This window comes from Hylobates moloch, unplaced genomic scaffold (genome assembly GCF_009828535.3).
Source record: "Hylobates moloch isolate HMO894 unplaced genomic scaffold, HMol_V3 SCAFFOLD_1, whole genome shotgun sequence".
NCBI classification, from domain to species: domain Eukaryota; kingdom Metazoa; phylum Chordata; class Mammalia; order Primates; family Hylobatidae; genus Hylobates; species Hylobates moloch.
Window position 1 is genome coordinate 113,379,254 of NW_026652276.1, and position 15,037 is coordinate 113,394,290.

At 43.0% G+C, this 15,037-nt stretch overlaps 1 pseudogene; it reads right to left on the reverse strand.

The window, feature by feature from the left end:
- Positions 1-254: 254 nt before the first annotated feature.
- Positions 255-14,700, reverse strand: LOC116810512 (suppressor APC domain-containing protein 2-like; annotated as a pseudogene).
- Between the last annotated feature and the right edge of the window lie 337 nt (positions 14,701-15,037).

The following is a 15,037-nucleotide window of genomic DNA, read 5'->3' on the forward strand; positions in this document are numbered from 1 at the left end:
CGGGGGGCGGGGAAGCTGCCCTTGGACCCGCAGGTCTCGGGCGCAGCCTCAGCGCCGCATCCGAGCCTCCATGCGCCCTCTGCTGGCCTTTGTTGGAAGTGCAGCCTGGCGTGAGCAGTTCTTTTCCCTGGAGATGGGACCCAGGGCAGCACCGCTGGAAACCAGGTATCTGGTAACTCGTGGAGGGGTCCCCCACTGTCTGCTGACAGCGGCAGTAGTAGCTGCGGACTACGTGGACTCAAGACAGCCCCAGCCTATGTCAGCACCGGACGCCAAAACCGAGTCAAGGGCTCGATGTGGGGGCCAGCCGGGGACAGGCCGAGGGAGCCGGGATGGCAAGGCGGGCAGGAAGGCGCCCACTCCTGAACTGCCTGGGCCTGCCGGGGGTCTCCAGCCAGAGAGGTTGGGTGCGACGAGGCGCCCGCCCTCGAAGGGCTGAGTGCCAGGTTGGCCCTGGGGTCCGACTCAGCCCACACGGGAAAGATGAGGGTGGAGTCCAGAGGCCCCCCCATCCTGCTGGCTCAGGGCGCGGGCCTCAAACAGCTGCTTAATGAGCACCGACTTCTCCTGCTCCAGCTGCGTGATGCGCTCACTCTTCTCGGTCACCTCCTGGGTGAGGAGTCGGTTCTGCTCCTTCAGCATGAGGATGATCTGCTGCTGCCAGCCCGGGGACGAGGTGGACGTCAGGGCAGAGCAGGGAGGCCCGGAGGAGGATGTGGGCAGGGCCCGGCTGGCACAGGCCTCAGCCAGCAGCTCCCCCAGCCACCGGGCCACCTCCCGTACCTTGGGCAGTAGCCGTCCCAGTAGGCGAGGGCTCCCCACGGCCCCAAAGTCGGCGCTGACTCTGCTCTGGCCCAGGCGGCACTGGCGCTCCTGCACTCGTTGCAGCTGCTGCTGGTACCAATCGCAGCCCCGCGCCATAATCTCCAAACCCTGTAGCAGCACCTCCTTCTCCTGCTCCACCTCCTTCTCCTGCTCCAGCTCCTTCATCTGCTTCGGCAGGCCGCAGTCCACGCCGCTGGTGATGGTGTGCCTCCGGTGGTCCCCTCGGGCACAGGGGGCCGCCGGGAATCCCCTGAATCCGCCTCCAAGGCGCTGCAGGCCGCTGCACCTGCGTCCGCGCCCGGGCTCCGTTCCAGCACAGCGCTCTGGAACCGCTCGGGCTCCGCGGGGCACTGCGCCACCTCGGCGGAAGGGTACAGCTGCTACCGGCTGCGGGCCGCGAACGCCCAGGGACAGGGGCTTCCTCTCCAGGACCGTCAGCGGATCGTCGGCTGGTGCAAACACCAGGCGCGGCTGCGGCGGCGGCTTGTCCGAGGTGCCGCCGTGGGCTCTCAGCAGCGAGGTGCCCAGGCCAGCCACGAAGCGCTGGAAGGTCAGGTAGCCGCTGGCTGGGGCCACCTGGCTCAGGCCCTCCAGCACCTCGCTTGGCAGCTCCCGCGCTACGACCCAGCAGGATTAGATCTCTCGCAGGTGCACGCAGCCGCGCTGCCGGTCGTCCAGGATGTCTAACAGGGTGCGCAGGTTCTGCAGGAAGGCGCGCGGCAGGCCCCCGTGCTGCGTGCGGGCGAGGCGGGAGACACGCGGCCCGGCTCGGCTGTCGCGGCCCGGGCCTTGGGCGCCCGGGCTCGGTCTTCTAGTCCACCCGCGTGCGTCCCCGAGCGACCCCACCGCGGGGCCGGCCCGGTGCGCTCCCAAGACTTTCAATATACTTCACATTAAGAAGATTTTAGTAGATGCCCATAATAAAATTACGTTTAATCTTATTATACTAATTGCTAATAGGGAGTTTTTTTTGTTTTTTGCGATCACGAAACTATCTGAAAAGAACCTTCTGCTATGTGTCTGTTATATAATTTTTATAGGATACATGAAATGTTGCATGCATGAATGTGATATTCAGCATGTCAGAGTGATGTGATATGACAGCCACTCAGTGCATTATTATTTTTTTCCAAAATACTTCTGGTGATTGCTTTTTCCATTAGCACAAAATATACTTTAGTTCAGTTCTACAAACACCCATGATTCATACCCATGTCACCCATGATTCACCATGTCACAGTTCTGAGTGGTGAAAACTAAATGAAGGAATGCAAAAAGTGAAAACTAAATGCTTACTAAAACAGTGTGTCCTTGGTACTATAGGAGTACAGATAATGTGCGCCCTCTACAGGTGTGACTGTGCACGTGTGCGTGTTGGCTCAACTGTGTTCATAATTTGGTTGATCATATAACGATCAGGCTGTATGTTCAAGAATTTATATGTGGGGGGGTGGAGCCAAGATGGCCGATTAGGAACAGCTCTGGTCTACAGCTCCCAGCGCAAGCGACACGGAAGACGGGTGATTTCTGCATTTCCATCAGAGGTACTGGGTTCATCTCACTAGGGAGTGCCAGACAGTGGGTGCAGGACAGTGGGTGCAGCGCACCATGCGCGAGCCAAAGCAGGGCAAGGCATTGCCTCACTCGGGAAGTGCAAGGGGTCAGGGAGTTCCCTTTCCTAGTCAAAGAAAGGGGTGACAGACGGCACCTGGAAAGTCAGGTCACTCCCACCCTAATACTGTGCTTTTCCAATGGGCTTAAAAAACAGCACACCAGGAGATTATATCCCACACCTGGCTCGGAGGGTCCTATGCCCATAGAGTCTCGCTGATTGCTAGCATGGCAGTCTGAGATCACACTGCAAGGTGGCAGTGAGGCTGGGGGAGGGGCGCCTGCCATTGCCCAGGCTTGATTAGGTAAACAAAGCAGCAAGGAAGCGCGAACTGGGTGGAGCCCACCACAGCTCAAGGAGGCCTGCCTGCCGCTGTAGGCTCCACCTCTGGGGGCAGGGCACAGACAAACAAAAAGACAGCAGGAACCTCTGCAGACTTAAATGTTCCTCTCTGACAGCTTTGAAGAGAGTAGTGGTTCTCCCAGCATGCAGCTGGAGATCTGAGAACAGGCAGACAGCCTCCTCAAGTGGGTCCCTGACCCCCGAGCAGCCTAACTGGTGGCACCCCCCAGTAGGGGCAGACTGACACCTCACACGGCCGGGTACTCCTCTGAGAAAAAACTTCCAGAGGAACGATCAGACAGCAGCATTTGTGGCTCACCAAGATCCACTGTTCTACAGCCACCGCTGCAGATACCCAGGCAAACGGGGTCTGGAGTGGACCTCTAGCAAACTCCAACAGACCTGCAGCTGAGGGTCCTGTTTGTTAGAAGGAAAACTAACAAACAGGAAGGACATCCACACCAAAAACCCTTCTGTACGACACCATCATCAAAGACCAAAAGTAGATAAAACCACAAAGATGGGGAAAAAACAGAGCAGAAAAACTGGAAACTCTAAAAAGCAGAGGGCCTCTCCTCCTCCAAAGGAACGCAGCTCCTCACCAGCAATGGAACAAAGCTGAACAGAGAACAACTGACAAGTTGAGAGAAGAAGGCTTCAGAGGATCAAACTACTCTGAGCTACAGGAGGAAATTCAAACCAATGGCAAAGAAGTTAAAAACTGTGAAAAAAAATTAGACGAATGGATAACTAGAATAACCAGAATAACCAACGCAGAGAAGTCCATAAAGGAGCTGATGGAGCTGAAAGCCAAGGCTCGAGAACTACGTGAAGAATGCAGAAGCCTCAGGAGCCTATGCAATCAACTGGAAGAAAGTGTATCAGTGATGGAAAACGAAATGAATGCAATGAAGCGAGAAGGGAAGTTTAGAGAAAAAACAATAAAAATAAATGAACAAAGCCTCCAAGAAATATGAGACTATGGGATAAGACCAAATCTACATCTGATTGGTATACCTGAAAGTGATGGGGAGAATGGAACCAAGTTGGAAAACACTCTGCAGGATATTATCCAGGACAACTTCCCCAATCTAGCAAGGCAGGCCAACATTCAGATTCAGGAAATAGAGAGAACACCACAAAGATACTCCTCGAGAAGAGCAACTCCAATACACATAATTGTCAGATTCACCAAAGTTGAAATGAAGGAAAATATGTTAAGGGCAGCCAGAGAGAAAGATCGGGTTACCCACAAAGGGAAGCCCATCAGACTAACAGCTGATCTCCTGGCAGAAACTCTACAAGCCAGAAGAGTGGGGGCCAATATTCAACATTCTTAAAGAAAAGAATTTTCAACCCAGAATTACATATCCAGCCAAACTAAGCTTCATAAGTGAAGGAGAAATAAAATCCTTTACAGAAAAGCAAACACTGAGAGATTTTGTCACCACCAGGCCTGCCCTAAAAGAGCTGCTGAAAGAAGCACTAAACATGGAAAGGAACAACTGGAACCAGCCACTGCAAAAACATGCCAAAATGTAAAGACCATCAAGGCAAGGAAGAAACTGCATCAACTAACGAGCAAGATAATCAGCTAACATCATAATGACTGGATCAAATTCACACATAACAATATTAACTTTAAATGTAAATGGGCTAAATGCTCCAATTAAAAGACACAGACTGGCAAATTGGATAAAGAGTCAAGACCCATCAGTGTGCTGTATTCAGGAAACCCATCTCACGTGCAGAGACACACATAGGCTCAAAATAAAGGGATGGAGGAAGATCTGCCAAGTAAATGGAAAACAAAAAAAAGGCAGGGGTTGCAATCCTAGTCTCTGATAAAACAGACTTTAAGCCAACAAAGATCAAAAGAGACAAGGCCATTACATAATGGTAAAAGGATCAATTCAACAAGAAGAGCTAACTATCCTAAATATATATGCACCCAATACAGGAGCACTGAGATTCATAAAGCAAGTACTTAGTGACCTACAAAGAGACTTAGACTCCCACACAATAATAATGGGAGATTTTAACACCCCATGGTCAAGATTAGACAGATCAATGAGACAGAAAGTTAACAAGGATACCCAGGAATTGAACTCAGCTCGGCAGCAAGCGGACCTAAAAGCCATCTACAGAACTCTCCACCCTAAATCAACAGAACATACATTTTTTTCAGCACCACACCACACCTCTTCCAAAATTGACCACATAGTTGGAAGTAAAGCACTCCTCGGCAAATGTAAAAGAACAGGAATTATAACAAACTGTCTCTCAGACAACAGTGCAATCAAACTAGAACTCAGGATTAAGAAACTCACTCGAAACCATTCAACTACACGGAAACTGAACAACCTACTCCTGAATGACTACTGGGTACATAACGAAATGAAGGCAGAAATAAAGATGTTCTTTGAAAACAACGAGAACAAAGACACAACATACCAGAATCTCTGGGACACATTCAAAGCAGTGTGCAGAGGGACATTTATAGCACTAAATGCCCACAAGAGAAAGCAGGAAAGATCCAAAATTGACACCCTAACATCACAATTAAAAGAACTAGAAAAGCAAGAGCAAACACATTCAAAAGCTAGCAGAAGGCAAGAAATAACTAAGATCAGAGCAGAACTGAAGGAAATAGAGACACAAAAAACCCATCACAAAATTAATGAATCCAGGAGCTGGTGTTTTGAAAAGATCAACAAAATTGATAGACTATAGCAAGACTAATAAAGAAGAAAAGAGAGAAGAATGAAACAGACGCAATAAAAAATGATAAAGGGGATACCACCACTGAATACAGTGGTGATAAATAAAAAATTATCAATAAAAAATGATAAAGGGGATATCACCACAGGAATACAAACTACCACCAGAGAATACTACAAACACCTCTATGCAAATAAACTAGAAAATCTAGAAGAAATGGATAAATTCCTCAAAACATACACCCTCCCAAGACTAAACCAGGAAGAAGTTGAATCTCTGAATAGACCAATAACAGGCTCTGAAATTGTGGCAATAATCAATAGCTTACCAACCAAAAGAAGTCCAGGACTAGATGGAGTCACAGCCGAATTCTACCAGAGGTACAAGGAGAAGCTGGTACCATTCCTTCTGAAACTATTCCAATCAATAGAAAAAGAGGGAATCCTCCCTAACTCATTTTATGAGGCCAGTATCATCCTGATACCAAAGCCTGGCAGAGACACAACCAAAAAAGAGAATTTTAGACCAATATCCTTGATGAACATCGATGCAAAAATCCTCAATAAAATACTGGCAAACCGAATCCAGCAGCACATCAAAAAGCTTATCCACCATGATCAAGTGGGCTTCATCCCTCGGATGCAAGGCTGGTTCAACATACGCAAATCAATAAACGTAATCCAGCATATAAACAGAATCAAAGACAAAAACCACATGATTGTCTCAATAGATGCAGAAAAGGCCTTTGACAAAATTCAACAACTTTCATGCTAAAAACTCTCAATAAATTAGGTATTGATGGGATGTATCTCAAAATAATAAGAGCTATCTATGACAAACCCACAGCCAATATCATACTGAATGGGCAAAAACTGGAAGCATTCCCTTTGAAAACTGGCACAAGACAGGGATGCCCTCTCTCACCACTCCTATTCAACATAGTTTTGGAAGTTCTGGCCAGGGCAATTAGGCAGGAGAAGGAAATAAAGGGTATTCAATTAGGAAAAGAGGAAGTCAAATTGTCCCTGTTTGCAGATGACATGATTGTACATCTAGAAAACCCCATTATCTCAGCCCAAAACCTCCTTAAGCTGATAAGCAACTTCAGCAAAGTCTCAGGATACAAAATTAATGTACAAAAATCAGAAGAATTCTTATACACCAATAACAGACAAACGGAGAGCCAAATCGTGAGTCAACTCCCATTCACAATTGCTTCAAAGAGAATAAAATACCTAGGAATCCAACTTACAAGGAATGTGAAGGACCTCTTCAAGGAGAACTACAAACCACTGCTCAATGAAATAAAAGAGGATACAAACAAATGGAAGAACATTCCATGCTCATGGGTAGGAAGAATCAATATCATGAAAATGGCCATACTGCCCAAGGTAATTTATAGATTCAATGCCATCCCCATCAAGCTACCAATGACTTTCTTCACAGAATTAGAAAAAACTACTTTAAAGTTCATATGGAACCAAAAAAGAGCCCACATCACCAAGTCAATCCTAAGCGAAAAAAACAAAGCCAGAGGCATCACACTACCTGACTTCAAACTATACTACAAGGCTACAGTAACCAAAACAGCATGGTACTGGTACCAGAACAGAGATATAGATCAATGGAACAGAGCAGAGCTCTCAGAAATAATGCCGCATATCTACAACCATCTGATCTTTGACAAACCTGACAAAAACAAGCAATGGGGAAAGGATTCTCTATTTAATAAATGGTGCTGGGAAAACTGGCTAGCCATATATGGAAAACTGAAACTGGATCCCTTCCTTACACCTTACACAAAAATTAATTCAAGATGGAATAAAGACTTACATGTTAGACCTAAAACCGTAAAAACCCTAGAAGAAAACCTAGGCAATACCATTCGGGACATAGGCATGGGCATGGACTTCATATCTAAGAAGCCAAAAGCAATGGCAACAAAAGCCAAAATTGACAAATGAGATCTAATTAAACTAAAGAGATTCTGCACAGCAAAGAAAACTACCATCAGAGTGAACAGGCAACCTACAAAATGGGAGAAAATTTTCACAACCTACTCATCTGACAAAGGGCTAATATCCAGAATCTACGATGAACTCAAACAAATTTACAAGAAAAAAACAAACAACCCCATCAACAAGTGGGCAAAGGATATGAACAGACACTTCTCAAAAGAAGACATTTATGCAGCCAAAAAACACATGAAAAAATGCGCATCATCACTGGCCATCAGAGAAATGCAAATCAAAACCACAATGAGATACCATCTCACACCAGTTAGAATGGCCATCATTAAAAACTCAGGAAACAACAGGTGCTGGAGAGGATGTGGAGAAATAGGAACACTTTTACACTGTTGGTGGGACTGTAAACTAGTTCAACCATTGTGGAAGTCAGTGTGGCGATTCCTCAGGAATCTAGAACTAGAAATACCATTTGACCCAGCCATCCCATTACTGGCTATATACCCAAAGGATTATAAATCATGCTGCTATAAAGACACATGCACACGTATGTTTATTGTGGCACTATTCACAATAGCAGACTTGGAACCAACCCAAATGTCCAACAACGATAGACTGGATTAAGAAAATGTGGCACATACACACCATGGAATACTATGCAGCCATAAAAAATGATGAGTTCATGTCCTTTGTAGGGACATGGATGAAACTGGAAACCATCATTCTCAGCAAACTATTGCAAGCACAAAAAACCAAACACCGCATCTTCTCACTCATAGGTGGGAATTGAACAATGAGAACACATGGACACAGGAAGGGGAACATCACACTCCAGGGACTGTTGTGGGATGGGGGGAGGGGGGAGGGACAGCATTAGGAGATATACCTAATGCTAAATGATGAGTTAATGAGTGCAGCACACCAATATGGCACATGTATACATATGTAACAAACCTGCACATTATGCACATGTACCCTAAAACTTAAAGTATAATAATAATAAAAAAAAAATTTATATGTGATGATCAACATTAATCAAAATGAATGGATGGATTTAAAATCATAATGACGGTGATAATTTTGAATTTGAAGTAACATTGATGATGGAAGTTCTATTGGTTGTTTTTTTCAGGTACATAAAATATTTCCTATTTTCCATTAAAATGAACAGTTTCCTCTTACGTTATCATTCAAGAGTGCCTTCCTTGCCCAAGCTGGTGTTGGAGTCTCCACCAACATCCTCCTCTTTTTCTCTTGTATCATGACGCTCCTTCTGGATCCTGAGCTCACTGACCTGACCACCAGTCACTTGGCCCTCGTCCACATCATGATGCTGCTCACCATTGTGTTCTTGGTGTCTCAAGACCTTTTTGAGTCCCTTCATTTTCAAGATGACTTCAAGTGTAAGATGCATTTCTAGCTGAGCAGGGTGCTGAGGGACCTCTCCATCTGCATCACCTGCCTCCTGAGCACGATCCAGGCCATCACCATCAGCCCCAGAACCTCCTGGTTGGTGAGGTTTAAACATAAATTCACAAATCACATTTCACATGTGCTTGTCTTCTTATGGTCCTTCAGTTTGTCCTGCAGTAGTTACATAATCTTCTACACTGTGGTTTCTTCCAATACGACTCACACCAGTTTTCTGACACTCAATAAATACTGCCTCATTTCCCCAAGGAAGTCCATCATCAGCCACCTTATTTTTCTTACTCTCTCATTATCCAGAGATGTGTCCTCTGTGGGAATTATGCTGCTCTCAAGTGCATACATGGTGACTCTCTTGTGCAGGCATCAGTGGTGATCCCAGCACCTTCACAGCACCAGACTCTCCCCAGGAGTTTCTCCAGAAAAAGGCCGCAGAGACTATCTTGCTGTTGGTGAGTTTCTTTGTGGTCATGTACCAGATGGATTTGAGTCTCTCATCCTACTCGACCCTGATACCAACATATTAACCAATCGTCCTGAGTGTCCGGAGGTGTGTGACCAGTGTCTATGCCACTGTGAGCCCTTTGGTGCTAATAAGGTCTGAAAAAAAGATAATTGATATTCTGCAAATGATGAGACAGAAGTATTGTATATTTTTTCTATGAAAATAATTATCTGAAATGGAGATTCTAATATCAGTTAAATTATTCAAGTATCAGAGGATTTGACACTTTATTTCATTGCAAACACTGTTATTTTATGTAAATCATTTGGAAGCTGATGCTGCCAAAGACTTGATGGATCCTTTAGTTCATTGTCCACCATGATTTCATAGCCCAATATGTTTGCAGTTTCTTGCATTTCATTTTGATTTCTTGAACTTCATTTTAATTTTTTTCTTTTTGAAGTATATTCTTAATAACCTCATATTGGTAATAAGATTTCTCTTTTTTTACTTTTGGAAATCATTTAGTGCATCCTTACTTATTCAAAATATGTTAGTGAAGTATCTAATTATTGGTTGAACAGTAACTTCTCTCGGCATTCTTACTTATTTCTCTGTTTTCTGGCTGAACACAGGCTGTGGAGACTTTGCTCTCACTTTCATTGGTTCTCTCTTCTTTTCTCTCTCATGGCTTTAAAGATTTTTTTCTCTTTTTTTGGGGGGGGTGTTATGCAGTTTGACTTTTATTTCTGTTGAGTATTTTTTTGTTGGTGGTCACTTTTAATCACAATACACTTCTGCATTCAAGAGTTCCTGATATTCAGTTTCAGAAATTTATAAATATTTGTTATTAGTATGATTTGTTACTTGTATGTAAGCTAGTGAAACCAATGTGTTTGATTTCATCTCATTTTATTCTTTGTACATGTATAATCATATTTGTATTGTGATCATTTTGTTTTTCTGTAGTTCTTTTATTTCTTCATTTCAGTATTCTAGTTCATTAATCCTGTTGTTATTAACTTGGTCTAATTTAATAATTAAACCATACATTGTATATTAAGTTTATTTAAGTTTCAGTTGTTCAATTTCTATTTGAGTCTTTGTAAAACATGCCTGCTTAGTGTGTGTGTGTGTGTGTGTGCACGTGTGTGTGTGTATTTGAGAAGAATCTGTCACCCAGGCTTGAGTTTAGTGGTGGTCATAGCTCACTGTAACCTCAAATTCCTGGTCTCAAGAGACCCTCTCACCTCCACCTCCCCAGTAGCTGACACTACAAGCACATGCCACTGTGCCTGGATTATTTTTTCATATCTATTTATTGTAGAGACAGCTTTTGCTTTGTTGCCCAGGCTGGTCTCAAACTCCCGGCCTCAAGTTATCCTCCTGCCTTGGCCCCCGCAAAGTGCTGGGAGTACAGGCATGAGCCACTGCCCCCAATGCCCACTTTAAAACTTTATGTGTTTTCCAAATTATTTTGATATTCTCTTTCCCCATTTGTGTTACTGAATTATTTTAAATATGTTTCCAATCTGTGAAGTTTATGTGATGTATAATTTCTTCTTTCCCTTTTTTGGGTAGCTTATTTTGTGTGCTTCATTACTTACAATTATAGAGATCTCACATTTGGGATGGCTCCGTTTAGTAATTTTCTCTGTTTATTCCAAGGGGCAGAGTGGACGATTTTCACAGGCTTGAGGTCTGTGTAATCAGCCCTGCAATCAGAGCTGTACCTGAAGGCAGCTCTAACTTCTCACTATCGTGACTCCTATGAATTTGCCTCTTGATTCACTTCTGGTCCTGGGAAGTTCCCATATTTTTCTACCAGCTCTGCTGGGCAGTTTTAGAATTCTTGTAAACTTTAAATATTTTTAACTTACTACATTAAATGACCTTTGAGAATACGTTATTCTGTACTAAAACAGCAAATGTCCACATGCATATATGAGTAAAAAATGTTACATAAATATTTTGTGTAGAACAGTGAGAAATTGCAATTTTTCTCATTTAAAACATCTCAATGCCCATGTATTATACACTAACATTATCTGTGAAGTATAAATATTTTCTTAATACTTGGAAAAATTTTTATGTTTTGGATAAATATCTGAAGTGATCATGCTCCACTTTAATGCATAACTCCTGCATGTGGGCAGGATTGCTGTTTTTCTATAAAATTAAGAATCTTAATTAGTAGAGTTAAATATATAAATTCGGGTCTTTTGGTTTCAGTTACAAAGCTTCCTCCTTAGCATTTCTCTGGTCCTGTAAAAGTAATCTCAGTTTGAATTTTCCATTTAACCTAGATGTCATTTAAAACAATTTTAGGGATAAAAGACTACCCATTGAGTACAGTGTACACTGCTCAGGTGATGGATGCACAAAATCTCAGAAATCACCACGAAAAAACTTATCCCTGTAACCAAACACAACCTCTTCCCCAAAAACCTATTGAAATAAAAAATTCACATGAAATTTAAAAATAGGGGATGGGCGTGGTGGCTCGCGCCTATAATCCCAGCACTTTGGGAGGCCTAGGCAGGTGGATCACGAGGTCAGGAGATCGAGACCATCTGGCTAACACGGTGAAACCCTGTCTCCACTAAAAATACAAAAAATTCTTCGGGCGTGGTGGTGGGCGTCTGTAGTCCCAGCTACTCTAGAGGCTGAGGAAGGAGAATGGTGTGAACCCGGGAAGCAGAGCTTGCAGTGAGCCGAGATCATGCCACTGCACTCCAGCCTGGGTGACAGAGCAAGACTTCATCTCAAAAAAATAATAATAACAATTAAAAAATAATAAAACAATCTGAAAGGAAATATGCATGTGGCTACACATTACTTGTTGGTTACACTTTAATTTTTATTGTCATTTTACAGTGTTCAAGAAATACTGCTTATAGGATTTGTGACTTTGTGAAGTTAAAGACACTAATTTAGGTTTAAAACCTTGCAACATTAAATGATTTTCTTGGTATTGGAAAACTATGTCCACCCTCTTTTTAGTGCTCAAAAATGCTGATCCCTTTTCCACTTAATTAACTTTCTAATAAAGTTTCAAACTTTCTAATACTTAACACTCTTTCTTTTTTCTTTTTTCTTTTTTTTTTTTTTGAGTCAGAGTCTGGCTCTGTCCCCCAGGCTGGAGTGCAGTGGTGCAATCTCGGCTCACTGCAAGCTCTGCCTCCCGGGTTCACGCCATTCTCCTGCCTCAGCCTCCCGAGTAGCTGGGACTACAGGCGCCCGCCACCATGCCCTGCTAATTTTTTTGTATTTTTAGTAGAGACAGGGTTTCACTATGTTGGCCAGGATGGTCTCGAACTCCTGACCTTGTGATCCGCCCACCTCGGCCTCCCAAAGTGCTAGGATTACAGGCTTGAGCCACCGCACCCGGCTAACACTCTTTATTTTTTCTATACCAGACAATTGATTTCCATGATCATTTTAATATCAATTAATGTCATTGTAAATGTATCAATTTTTCATTTACTTAATCTGTGTATACATTAAACTCTTTGGTATTAAATCTACGTGTAAATGGCTTGAAACTGCACCTAACACATCATTAATTATATCTAAGCATTAATCACTCTAATCCAATTTTCGTCTCTTTTTACTGTTTTGCATTTACCGTGTAATTTTTTGTTTATTAAAATTTATAATTCCTTTCCTTCAAACATATTTCCAATATATGAAGTTTATATGATGTACAAATAGTAATATTTAGGAGGTAGTTTCAGTTTGTCATTTAGGCAAAATCAAGTTTAATGACCCAGTTTTCTAATTAATTTTATTCTTTGTTACCTATTTATAATATTTCAATTTAATGAGCCCATAATTATATATATATGCATATCAATGATGATTACAGTAAAACAATTTAACATATGCATGAACTCATGTAGTTTCCTTTTGGTGTCAAAGCACCTAATGTTTACCCTGTTCAAAAATTACCAGTATATCATATAAAAATAGTAACTATAACTTTTAACTGTACTTTAGTCCTCCAGATTCATTTATTTTATAAACTGAAATGTTGACTTGTGTTTTTTCTCCCCCTAGTTATCATTCCATCCTGTACCTATGTATTTAATCTTTTTAAAGATTTCATATATAACAGAAATTATGCAGTATTTGTCTCTCTCCCTAAGCTATTTCACTTAGCTTAATATCCTCCAGGTTCATTTATGTTATCACAAATGGCAGTATCTTCTCCTTTTTAAAAGCTGAAAATTTATATTATATAATGTATTATACACACACACACACACACACAAACACCTCCCCCACATTTTTTTTCTCCACTTGTCCATCAATGCATAGTAACTTGATCCCATGTCTTGGCTGTTGGGAACGATGCTGCAGTGGGGCATGGAGAAGAGGGGAGTGCAGACATCTCTACAAGATGCTGATTTCATTTCCTGTTGATATATAATTTATAAGAGGGATTGCTGAGCCATATGGTAATTCTACTTTTAGATTTTCAGGAACCTTCATACTGTTTTCCATAATGGCTGTACTAACTTACATTTCAACCAGCAGTGTACAAAGGTTCCCTTCTCTCCACACCATCACCAACACTTGTTATCTCTTGTCCTTTTTATAACAGCCATCCTAACAGATGGGAGGTGATATCCCATTGTTATTTAACCAGAAACTGAAATTTCCTAGAAGAATACATAGGGCAAAACTCCTTGACATTGGTTCAGATAATAATTTATTAAATACAACATTAAAAGCACAATCAACAAAAACCAAAAATACAAGTAGGAGTACATCTAACCCTAAAGCTTCTGCACAGGAGAAATCAATCAATGAAATTAAAAAGAAGCTTATGAACTTGTAGAAAATATTTGCTAACAATATATCTCATAAGGGGTTAATATTAAAATACATAAGAAACCCACATAGCTGAATAGAAAAAAAGAGAGACAACTCACCAAAATCTAATAACCTGATTTAAAAACAAGCAAAGAACTGGAATAGATATTTATCTTTTAAAAAAGATATAAAAATGTCTAAGAAGTGCTCAACATCAGTAATCGTCAGGAAAATGCAAATCAAAGTCCTCATTTACCTTAGATTCTATACTTTATTTCACACAATAAATATGAATGTGTATAGCAGGTACAGTAATCTCCATCCTACAACAGAGGACCCTGAGACTGGTGACTCAGGAATGCATCTGCATGGAGCCGGCCTAGGGTGGGGCGGGGGGGATGGTGCTGAAGAGGACAGCAGATGACATAGAACCAGGGGCAGCGACTCACCTGGGATGCCCTCAGCAGAGGAGTCTTGGTTGGTCCCCAAAGCTCAGCAGCACCCTCTGGGGACCTGCTCCCTGCTGGCTTGGTCAGCACCATGGACAGAGGACAGGTGGGAGAGGCTGAGTCAGAAAAATACAATGGGAGGACAGCCAGGTGCCCTAATCCAGAGCTGCTGGCTGACAGCCTTAAGAACCCCCCTGAGGCTAGGGATGAGGTAAAGGGCCAAGCTGGCCACCTGTGGGGCCCTCAGACAACCTCATTGTCTCTGGTGCCACCCCAGCAGTGCACAGCAGCGCAAGTGGACAAGGCAGGCACGTGGATGGATCTGGGGAGTCTTGCTTAGGAGCTCTGACAGGACAAGGGTAAAAAAAGGGCCACTGTGGCTGGAGAGAGGGTCACAGCCTCTGGGTCAGACACGATGGAGAAATGAGGA